The sequence below is a fragment of the Rousettus aegyptiacus genome, unplaced genomic scaffold, assembly GCF_014176215.1.
Source record: "Rousettus aegyptiacus isolate mRouAeg1 unplaced genomic scaffold, mRouAeg1.p scaffold_m13_p_1, whole genome shotgun sequence".
NCBI lineage: Eukaryota > Metazoa > Chordata > Mammalia > Chiroptera > Pteropodidae > Rousettus > Rousettus aegyptiacus.
This window is the reverse complement of record NW_023416284.1, coordinates 42,455,002-42,465,364: the sequence shown is the minus strand read 5'-3', so window position 1 is coordinate 42,465,364 and position 10,363 is coordinate 42,455,002. Positions and strand designations below refer to the sequence as shown.

Here is a 10,363-nt window from a genome sequence, read left to right as displayed (position 1 = left end):
CAGATGCAAAGGAACACATACCACATGATTATAATTTTGTGAGGTCTTAATTTCTAAAAATTAATCTACATGTTACAAGTCAGGATACTGTCTACCCCTTGGAAAGGCAGGAACTAGAAGGAGGCACAAATTGCCACTGGTCCTGATTTCCTCATTTTAGTCTCCTTGTTTGCATATTAAAAGAATATTCTTATGTTTTTTTTTAGTTTCTTTTTTGTCTTCAAAATAGGAGTAAGATAGCTACCATCATCATGTACACACAGATGTGGCCCACGGTATTGTATGGAGACCAAAAGGTATTCCTTGTGGTTCTCAGTGTCAGTAGTTCATTAGCAGGATTTTGTACTTTGGGGTTTCAACAATCCTTGCAGAATTCATTTATTCAACTAGCCAACAAGTGTTTATTGAACACCTATAATAATAAAAGCTAACAGTCACTAACTGTCATTAATTGCTTTCCAGGGCTCGGCATGACCCTACAGCCTTTGCATATGTTCTATCTTTTAAACATAGTAAAGAAGTTAAGTGCCCTAACTCGGGAGCCAGGCTACCAGTATTAAAAGTGAGCTTTGTAACTTAATGCGGTTGTGTGACTTTGGGAAAGTTACTTTGCCTCTCTGTGACTCAGTTTTCTCCTCTCATGGGAATGATAGTAATACTGATTCTTGACATTGAGATAAGGAGTAAATAATGTTTGGCATCTCTAAATGCCACTTACTATATCCAGCAAATACTATATTAGCATTAGTTACTACTTTTCACACAAGTCCTATGAGATAGCTACTGTAATAATGCTAATCTTGTAGTTGAGGAAACCCAGTTGAGAGGGGTTACACAACTTGTCCAAGGTCACACAGCTAATAAATAACAAAATCAAGATTCCAAGCCAGGTTGCCTGACCTCAGTGCTTAGATATCTTGCTATCATGCTCTCTATTTTGTACTGACATATTCCTCTCTCAGCCATGTTTTGGTGGACACAGAGATTAAATATCTGAGGAAAAGATTTTACTAAAGAGATCTTTTGAGAGCCTGGAAAGTCAAAATATTTCATGAGCCAAGCGTCGTGATAAGGCCCTGCCCCCTGACAGGGAGACGGGGTGCTCTTCCCAATCGAGCTTCATTTTCTGAGGTAGAATGAATTTGAGTAACCTTTCTCGCTCCCTGAAGTTAAAAATACCTTTTAAAAATGAGTTTGTCATGTCTTGTTGCATAACACTGAGCAGTATTTATAGAACATGGAAATGAATATGAAAACTTATCTTTTGATTCATGGCATATTAGAAGTGCTGCTTTCATTAATAACTCTGACTTGAATTTTTTCTCCCAAATTCTTGGAATGTTTGTTAAACTTTAAAAGTATTTTTCTGACTGGGGGGGGGGGTAGGGGGTGATGGGAGCGGAAAGGTAGAAAAAGGGCAGAAGCTTATTCCTAAAGGCACTAAATCAATTTAACAAAAACAAAAACAAAAAAAAAACAAAAAACAAGTATTTTGCATGTAAGCCTGAGAACTGCCTTCATGTAACTAACAGTAATGGTGTACCTATGACTTGTGTTACACTGATCCCAAAATAATCAGGTTGGTACAGCCCTTATGAACCTCTCTGCCACACGAATGCAAAGCGTTGCTATCATTCTGTTGGTTTTGAAAGAATGGCTGCATCTGACCATGAGATGTATTTCCAAGTTTTGCCAAGTATTAAGGTGACTGATTTTCTTTCTTTTATTAGATACTTAAGTTTCCCTTTCTTTTTTATAGATTGCTTAAAAACAAACCTGCTTTTACAAGCCTCCTGCTGCCTAAAAGGCTCTTTGTTCAGCACAGAGATTTCTTGCTGATCAAATTGTCTCCATTCTTCTCTTTAAGCAAACACTGAAGGCTTTCAGTAGCTGCCCAAGATCACTTTAAAACCCTTAAGGCAGTTTGAAAGGCCTCCAAAAAAGCATGACATTCAATCAAAGTTCAGTAAGGAAAGTTTTAATGAATAAACTTAGTAAATTAGAAGGCACTGTGGCAGGGTGATTAACTCTCATTTGTGCATTAGTGTTGAAATTAATTAAAATGTTTAAGCCATAGGAGGTTGGCTACTTCGTCAGGACCTGGCTCTGCCCTCAGAGTCAGCCTGGATCCAGGAGTGATTCATCTTACACAGATGAGAGGGGAATAAAAAGAAAAGAACAGTCAGGACAAATGTGTTTTCAATGGTGCTTAGCAGCAGGGAGACCATTGAGACTTCAGAGCAACGCTACTGGAGTGTGACATCATAATACGGTATGTACATGTGGTGTGAAGTGAAAAGAACTTTGCAATACATTCCTTCCCTCTCTCTTTCGGATTGGATGCCTTCTATATTAACTTCTCTGCCAGGCAGAATGCCGCAGTCTGCTCTATTCAAGACCACTCACAAATTAGCTCTGTTTCCCTGACTCTCTTAAAACCTGCTAGCCACCATTAACGTTAGTCCCTGGGAGTCCCCCACAGTGCACTGACATGAAAAGGTGGGCTTGGCGCCCTGGTGGATTTCCCTAAGATCAACTCCACAGAATGTATGAAAATATAATTGCCTCAAACAGACTCTCAGATACACAACAATGAATTTATTGTTAAATTCCCTTGGCAATGTGCAGAGCAGAAACCATCTTTTCAAGAAACCCAAAATATTCCATTCCCATTAGGTTTTTAAATATCTTGTAAGCTCAATTTCTTTCCAGAACTATGGGTCTGTGGATCTTCTTATAGAAACCCATTACCATGTAGCTGTTTAACGAATCCGTGCCTGTTTAAAATTACAAATGACAGCCTATTTCATAGAGAAAAGTCCTCTTTGGCAAGAAAATTATCTCAGTGGCATTTCTTGGATACAAATGGGCTTGAGTCAGGCCTGGTATAAGAGCTGTTTCCAAAATTGTGTAGCAGTGGACTGCCACTTCCAGTTCAGGGGTCCAAATTAAGGGGTTTGCAGAAATGAGTGACTACCCACAAGTATGATTTATTTCCACCTGGAAAAAATGATCATGATTTGCTATGGATCTACATTCATAACTTGTCTGTCTTATTTTTTGCTTTAAAGATTTCTTGTCAGATACAATGTCAGAGGTCACTGTCAGAGTGTCCCTTTGGTACCCATTAACTATAACCAGCAAACTTGTTCACTATTGATCCACTATGTCTAAGTATCTATTATGGTGGATACAAAAGGTGGCTTCAAATCTTTCTAAACAGATAATTCATAAAGGCCAAAGGGTCATGGCTTGTGATATATTATTCTTTCACTGTAACTGTGACTGAATGGGAAGAGAGAGAGAGATCACTAGAAGTGGGTGCCAGGGGTCATGAGTGTTAGCTAGAGAGGTAGAAAGTTGCGTGTCTGTTGAACACATTAACATCCATATAAATAACAAAAGACATTAATAATATTTGTTCATGACCTCATTATCGATTAATTCTACTCAAAAGCAGAGACATCTAGAGTGAATGAAGACAGAGTTGATTTTTTACCACTAAAGTTCAGTTGAGGTTGAATTCTAAAACAGAAGTCTATTAAAGACAGTAAACTATATTCTGGCAGCCGTATATTGGGTCCTGGGATTGACACATTTTGCAGGTAATGCATCATCTAGGGGCAAAGCAAGGATTTGAGTAGCAGAAGCCTCAAATATAAAGTGTTAAGGATCTGCTCGGCCCTGATGGGCTCAGCACATCTTCACATTCCTGCAGGATTGTTTGATTCATCATATTCCATAACTTCCGCTGGTTCATCTTGAACATGCAGCAGTACACTGCAGAGGCCATTGCCCATGTTCCCCACGTTCCCATCCTAAAGTAAAACATCTCATTAGGAGAACAATAAGGATCTAATGAGTGAGCCTTGCTCACAAGTTAGCTGACATTGGGCTCATTTAATGCTGTTAATGGTCTTCTACCCACTGGAGAATCTGGAGATAGTGTGCTTTCTCAAGACTACAGTTTGGAGGAAAGTAAATTGAGATGAATTGTGGTAAGATGAGATAGTTAAAACGTCATGCTCCATAAGTTTGAATGCATTGTTCAAGTTCTAAACAGTAAAATGCAACTGAACACTGAAAGAAAGGAAACAAAGAAAAAGCAGATAACTAACAATACAAATCCTTCTTCTTTGACAAGGATGCTTCATCGAGGGACACCAAACAGCACCTTTTCTGAGCCATCCCTAAGTGCACATCCAGCACTCGCTTGCATGCACACGTGCACACATCCATGCTCCTTCCTGATTTAACTTTCCTTGAACTTCTTTACTTATTATGGTTGAGGGGATGACACATAAAATTGCAAGGTTTCAGAGACAACCAACAAACCACTAGCTTTATTTCTGTTTATAAATGTTAGCTGATGGAATGTCCTTACCTGGCTGGGAAAATTCCAAATGGTCCCCAGTAAAGGTGGGAGCTAACGATGGTGTGCCTAAGCATCAGATTAGGTACTTTAGGAGAAGGTTGAAGAAAGGCTCAGGAGCGGGCATGGGTGGGTGTGGGAGCTGTGGAAATGCTTCTCCTTACAGAACCCCATTCATTTCAAGTATCTGCTAACTCTATAACTCTATGTTAAAATATCCTAAGAGAAACCCAAGAACAACCCATTTCCTGGAAGCGACCAACTTGATTAATTATCTGACCCAGGGAATAACTTTTCTTCTTTATGTGAAACCCCAGTTATTGCGACAACCACAGTGCTGAGAGAATTTCTCTCCAATATGTGTAGTTCTTAACCTTTTGGTGGATCACGAACCCCTTTGAGAATATAACAAAAACTACTATCACTCTCTGGAGAAAAATGTTTACACACAAAATATTTTGCTTATAGTTTAAGGATTCCTAGCATCTCTGAGGTTGGGGCAGGTTAAGAACCTATATTCTAAATAGGATTTTTTTTTTTTTAAACAGATGAGCATTGACTGAATCTGCCGTTCCTTCTTCAGTTCAGAAAAAAAAAAAAAAAAAAAAAAGCTAAGCGATGAGCCAGCCTTTGTAACCTTCAGACTCCAAATAATATTGTCTTTAATGATAATCATATTTGAGTGTCATGTTCGTGGTCTCTATGGATATCTCTATTCTTTATAATAATTTTTATTTTTATTTAATGTTTGGAGATGTTGTAAAAAGTGACTACTGTTTCAAAATGTGACCTCTGTGAGGTTTAAAACCTACTGAATCAGATGAGATATGAAAGCATTCAATATAATGTATGACTTAAAGCTATGTTTTTAAAACTTTAATAGGAAATGTCTGACTCTTAGATCACTGTTTCTAAAGCCTGGCAGACAGAAACATGTCTTTTTAAAAAGTCTAATTTATATACCAAACAGAGATCCAGCAGGTAGAAATAATGCCTTTCCCCTTTACCTCATGCAAACCTGAACCTACACTCATCTTGTACTATTTAGGTGAATAAAATAACATTTATAGGCATTTAGCACAGGGCCCACCAGATCGTAGAGACTAATGACTCAAGGCCTATTGAGTGACTGGATGACATGAATGATTTTTCTCTATGTATACTAAAAATATGATTCTAGATTTGAAAATGGCAGGCCTGGTATTTTGGGAGATGTTGGTATTATGATGAACAAGTTAGTCCCACTACCTTCTGACATAAGTTTAATTCTTATGGAACTTTTATTTAAATGAAGGAAGTTCTGTCCATAGAAATTGCCGAAGATTCTGCTCAGTCATTAATTAAAATATACTTTGGAGCCCTGCACATGTGTGATTCTCCATTCTTGGAACTTGGAAAGAAGTGATGCTATAAATTGCTTTGCAATGAATTGATTTGGGGTTTTCCATATAATACCCACGAAAACCTTGAGAGACTACATTTTGGCCTGAGTGCAAAGGATGCTACCCAGCTTTGTTTGCACGACTCACACGTGGAACAACTAAGAAAGGTAGTTGTCTGCTTCTTTCCATGAGCCAGATCTTTGGGTCCCTCAAGTTGACCAAGCCTATTCAGAAGTGATGCAGCAGAAGGAAAGGCAGTGGGGCGACAGTGCCAACCTGCAGATGCTTTCATTTCACCAGAAAACTTGAAGGTACAACATGCAGTGATTGAGAGCTTTGCCATCAGAGGCAATATAGGTTTGAGTTCTGACTTGCTCACTTACTAGCTGTGTGACTTTAGACAAGTATCCTAAACTCTCTGAGCTGGAATTTTTTTATTTGTAAAAATGGGATAAGCCTACCCTAATCCTATAAAGCAAGAGTATACTTACTCCTACAATTGTTCCTAGGATTAAATAAAATGCATGAAAAGCATGTGCTTAGGATAATATATAACATATGGTCAATAAACATAAGCTATTATTATTTATAATGGACATCTGTAATTTTGGTCTGTCTATCAAATATTTGCCCTTCCTATTAGCACCCTGATTTACTTTTGGGGAGTTACCTTTCCTGATTAGGTGTAGTCTTGGTGCCCTCTAGTGTGCTAACTGTCCGCTTAGAAGCCGAAGCGTTCCTTGAGGCTCTGCCCATTCAACATTTCCTTTCATCACCTGGTATAGATGGTGAGGTGACCATGTGATCTGAGCTCAGCCAATCAGAATCTCTCTCTTGGGACCTTGAATCAGGCAGTGAATCAAAGGTTATAAAAACAGCAGAGTGTCTCCTGAAGAAGACAGCCTTCCCTACTCTCCTGTTGGGGCCCCAAATCATTCTTACAAAGTTTCCTTTTGCTTAAGTGGTCAGCTTCCATTTCTGTTGTTTGCAACCAAAGAAGTGAAACATTATTTCTTTCTCTCCTTAGGAAACAAGTGTTTCTCTTCACAGCCTATCTCTCTTTTCTTCTTTTCATCCCAAGGTTTTATATAGAATGTTCCCCAAAGACAGCCTAAATTTTTATAGCTTCATGCATGTCTTCAAGGTGTCCTTTCTGCTTGGACTCCCATATTCAACTCTAACAGACAAATTTTAACTCATTCTTCAAGCCCTGGCTCAAATGTTATTTGCTTTGAGAAGCCTTCAGTGACTATCTTGACCTAGCAGTATTTCCATGCTTTTCTTGAAGCGTTCACACACTTGCTATATTGTATTATGGGTTAGGTTATTTGCTGTCATCTAGATCCTGTGCTCTTTGGGAATGGGGGCCAAATCTTAGTCTTATTCAGCTTTGTATCTTTAGTACATACCTGGTCTAGATTAAGAACTCAAAGCGTTTCTGTTGAGTGAGTGATATTTCTTACAAATATATGAATTGCATCATTTTGTGCACAAGTATATATATTTGGGGCATGTCCAGATAACTTCAGAATAGGGGCCAATTCTATTGGCCACCCAGTCAACTGGTAGTGGCAAGCAAATCTGTCCTTGTCTCAGTTATCCAAATTGACCATCTGAAATAAGCAAAAATGTTAAGATCATCATTTGAGCCTCTATTTTGAGAGTTACAGGAAGAATAACATCAGGAATGAAGTGACCATGTGCTAAGCACCAAATAAATATTAACTCATTTGATCCTCATTATGTTCCTATGACATAAATACTGCTATTTTTTTCCATTTCACAGAGGAGGAAACTGAGGCACGGTGAGGTTAAGTCTCCTGCCCACTTCGATGACTAACAAGTGGGAGAGCTGAGTTTTCTAACTAGGTTGTGCTCTTCCATACAACGCACCCTCCTCTGGGAGTCCCTGGGGAATGAGTGGACTCAGTTCACTCTATCAGTGCTCAACCCTGTTTCATGACTTGTAGGTTGGAAGAAGGCTGTGTGTGGAGATCTGTCCACCTTTTAAGAAGCATTGACAATGAGTGCAGAGCGCAGACACAAAGGGTTAATTTTTAGTTAAGTTCCAGTGGGAGAGAGACATGAAGATGAAGGGGAGTACTTCTGTGACATTTGAAAATACTGAGATATCCAGTAATAACCTTTGTGCCAGTAATAGTTGCATTATTAGCTTTGGCTAAATTCACCAAACTGGATTTGGTAAGCAGAAGGCTGTAGTGCTTCAGTGCTTAGGTTTTTGAGTCAGAGTCTGAATGTGAAGCCTGGTTCTGCTGTCTGCTACTATGTTTGTGACCTTGGGGAAATTACTTAATAACCAGGTGACTCAGTTTGTTCATCTGTAAAATAGGGCATGATGAAAGTCTACACATCACAGGATAGTTATGAAAATTAAATGAGATAATGACATTGAAATTACTTGGTATATCTAGCACCTAGTACATGATTGTATTGCATACGTTTTAGTGTAAAATTCCTGCTAGTTGTGGGAAATTTAGTGCCCAGTGGCACTTTGGGTCTTTTAGGGAACAATGAGAAAAAAAAGAGTTAGGGTGAGAAAAGAGTTTTCCATTCACTTTTCCAGTGACAGCATAGCCCTTAAGAATTAACACCACTGTCCGAAGTCTCACAGGCCACCCAATTCTCCACAGGATTCCACTGAATATGAGTGCAAGATAGGGTTTGTGGTTTTCATACCTAGTTATCAGAGCTGATGGCTCTGTAGGATTATTCTGTATAAGCAAATCCAATGTCCATTTTACTACTCTTTTCCCCCTTCAAATTTCCAATGTGGTGGGGTGGGGTGGGGTGTGTGTTTGTGTAAAAAACTTTCAATGATAAATTTGGTCAAAAAAGGTTATTTTATTACTTGTTCCTATTTTACAAAAAGCTAATGATATTTCTCACAAATCCAGAGCATTCAATTGGCTGTGACAACCAGATCTTGGGTGAAGTTAGCAATAACTTCGTCTCTAAAGAAAAGTTCGGGCATGATTTTCCCAGAGTCCATCAGAGTGCATGTACCCTGGGCCCTAGGATTGGAGAAGAAAGGATTCCAACCCACCAGTCCATTTAACCTTTCAATTTTGCAGATTCCAATTCAGATTTAAAACCTTCAAATGCTTCCCACAGAAACCACACAAATTTCTCCATTAGCTGCAGACCAAACAAATATATACAACTAAAGTGTATTTGTGTAATGTTCGAAATATATTCTCTTGATCCATCTGTCTCAGCTTTGGATAGTCATAGTTTACATGGCTCACAAATTAGACCCATTCTCCAAGAGATCTTGGGGTGGAAGTGATTATAAGCATCCAAAGCATTCCCAGACTCCAGGAGTTTTGAGCATACTTAAAAGACGTTAATAAGCCCTCTCCATATAGGACTTGATAGGATGCAAATAAATCTATTACCATCCTCTGTCGACTCTATTAGTGCTGAATTTTGGGACATGCGAATGATGCACTAAATAACATTTTCAAAAGGCAAATCCCACAGCAAGTGGAGACCTCTTGGGACCGTGTGTAGGTGTTGTCGCTCCACAGCTGGTTTCAGTGTGAACTCCCACCACTGGGATGTGGAACAATTTGTAATGTAACAATTAACAGAAATATTGACTTAAGTATGCACTTAGCTGGGAGCTGATAACCCCAGAAATCAGCAGAAGGAATAATGCCATGCCGTGTACAGTATCTCTAGGGATTCTGGGGCAATTCAAATGACTACAGAGCACTATATGTCTTGAGAAGCACCCCTTCTTCCTTTATGTTACCTATGATTGAAGTTAAAAATGAAACTTTCTCCTCTACCCAGCTTTTGAGCTACCCTGAAGGGATGAACTGTATAAAAACACAATGTCTAAAATGCAAGGACCCACAGTGCTTGCCACTTTCACAATTCTGCAGGTCCTAATTAGAAAAAAGTCCCACTGGTCCTTCTCCTGAGGGTGTGAGGGAAATGAGGGGCATTACAAAGTCACATTTTTTTTGCATAGCCTGGATGATTATTAAACTCCCTACCCGCTACCCCCCACCAACCAAAAAACCCATCGGCTTATGTCCCAACCCCCCGTCCTCATTCTCATATGCTTTCATCTTGTTTTCTGGATCCACTAAAGTAAATAAGATGTCCACCCAGATAATGGAAACCCCACCAGCTTTCAGTTAGTGCCTTTTCATGCCAATTAAACACATTTTATACAGTCATCGTAGATGCATCACTGACTCTGCATTCGGAGACGCCAATAGGGCTCAGCCGACATCAGCTGAGCAAATGGTATGTATTTCATGTGAGTTTTCTCTCTGTCTTATTCTAACCACTTGGCAACGGTCTCAATTGAAAACATTGGTTCTGAAAGATATATATGGATGTATAAACTGATTAACCAGCCTATTTGCTGCTGATTACTTTACTAATAAAGATCTCAGTGCTTAATTTAAATTAATACTTCCTTCATTAATGAAAATTCAGCCAAGAACATTAAAAAAAAATTTGACAGATGCATTTATTGCACAAACATATACTTATCTACGCCAAGCCAATTGAACATACAATCATATCTGGTTGAGGTTATAATTGATAATGATTCTACAGTTATTAGTTCAGT

The 10,363-nt window shown here is 38.8% G+C and overlaps 1 long non-coding RNA gene across 1 annotated transcript in view; it reads left to right on the top strand.

Moving 5' to 3' along the window:
* Positions 1–2,090: 2,090 nt before the first annotated feature.
* Positions 2,091–10,363, top strand: part of LOC118606359 — an 8,907-nt gene continuing 634 nt past the window's right edge. Inside the window, exon 1 of the long non-coding RNA XR_004952336.1 lies at positions 2,091–2,272. This is a non-coding gene — a long non-coding RNA (uncharacterized LOC118606359). The remainder of the gene's footprint in view (positions 2,273–10,363) is intronic.